This window comes from Aureococcus anophagefferens (genome assembly GCF_000186865.1).
Source record: "Aureococcus anophagefferens unplaced genomic scaffold AURANscaffold_861, whole genome shotgun sequence".
NCBI classification, from domain to species: Eukaryota; class Pelagophyceae; order Pelagomonadales; family Pelagomonadaceae; genus Aureococcus; species Aureococcus anophagefferens.
In genome coordinates this window covers 2,494-4,180 of record NW_008706128.1, presented here as the reverse complement: position 1 = coordinate 4,180, position 1,687 = coordinate 2,494, and positions in this window count along the sequence as shown.

Here is a 1,687-nt window from a genome sequence, read left to right as displayed (position 1 = left end):
CTCGCGGGCTCGCCGAACGCGTCCCTCGGGGATCTCGACCTCGACTTCTCGCCGTGAGCTCGCCGCCTCGACACCCCGGGGTCGACCTCGACCTCGCCGTTAAAATCATATGTTGTTGTTGTTGAGCCTGTGCTGGACGGGCATGCCCGGGCCCGCTTACTCGCGGACCCGCCAGCGCCGCTCCCGGGCGTCGACCTCGGCTTCTAGATGGGGCCGCGTAAATCACATGCTAGTCTCTCTCTCTCGCGCATCGGGCGACCCACCCCGCCGTTAGCGCACCCGACGATCCCACCTGGAGGCCTACTCGGGCTTCGCACGCGCGCGCCCTCTCTCTCCCTCTCGCGCGCGCATGAGGTGACTTACGCTATAGCCGGGCGGGTAATCTCAGGGTAAAATACCGGTATGGTAATTACCGGTAATTACCGCGGTATTACCGAGGGCCATATTCCCGGCCCGGGTAATACCGAGGCGCGCCGAGCTCCCGCAAGTACGGGTAGCCTGCGATCATGACGCGCGGACCGTCGCGGTCGCGTTACGCAGCGCCGCGCCGCGCGCGCCCGCGCGCGCCAGTCCGACACCGAGTCCGACGACGACGACCCGCCCCGCCGCCGCGCGCGCCCGCGCGCCTAGAGCCCTAAGAGGAGTCGCAAGCTAGACCGTGCGGCGCCTTCGGGTAAAGAGAATTCGGTCGACACGCGGGTTCGCGGGGGTCCTTTTGAGCCGCCATACCGCCTCCAAGCCGTCCCGGTACACCGTATTTTACCGGTAATTACCCGGGTAATCGGGATTACCGGTAATTACCGTGGTATTACCGAGGCGGCTCGGGGCTTTACCGGTAATCGACGTGCCATAGCTTACGCACCCAATCGAGCCGGCCGTCTGCCTGTGAACGAGGGCAGACGGCGTGAACGAGTTCGATCGATGCAAGTGAAAATCCCTCGTGCTGATCAAGCGCAACTCCACGGGCGGAGAAGAATCGCGTGACACGCCACACCCGCGGCGACGGGCGTCGCGGTCCGAACCCTTGAGAGGTCTCGTTTCCTCCGCGCCGACGACCGTCGGAGCGATCGCCATGCTCGCCCAGAAGCTCCAGGCCCAGGTGCGGCGCGTCTTCGGCGCGAAGCTCAAAGCCTCGAGCGGCGACGCGCCGTCCGAGGACGACGAGTCCGCGGCAATCGCGGACGCGTCGCACCGCGGGGACGATCTCGAGCGGTGCTGCGAGTTCCGGCTCGCGGCGGACGACGAGCGGCGGTTCGAGCGCCTGCTCCGGAGGCGCGTCGCGCTCTTCTACTGGCTGCTCCTCGTCGCCCTGCGGCTCTTCGAGAGCTCTCTTTACGTCACGTCGGGCGTCGGCTCCCACGTCTCGGGCGCGGCCTGGACCGCCTTTTTCGTCGCCGCGTCGACGGCCGCCGCGACCGCGTCGCCGGTTACGCGCGCGTACTGCCTCGCGCGCGCGCACTACGCGCTCTACGCCTACCTGCTCACGAACCACAGCCTCCGCTTGATCCGCAACGCGACGCTCGACGACGCCGAGCGCGAGGCCGAGGTCGCGCGCGTCGCGTCGTACCTGCACCACCCGCTCAACTACGTCGTCGTCCTCTGCCACGGCGTGTGCCTGTCGCTCATCTTCTCGCGGAACGTCGGCTTCCAGGTGTTGTACGTGTGCACGAACGCGGGCCTCAGCGTC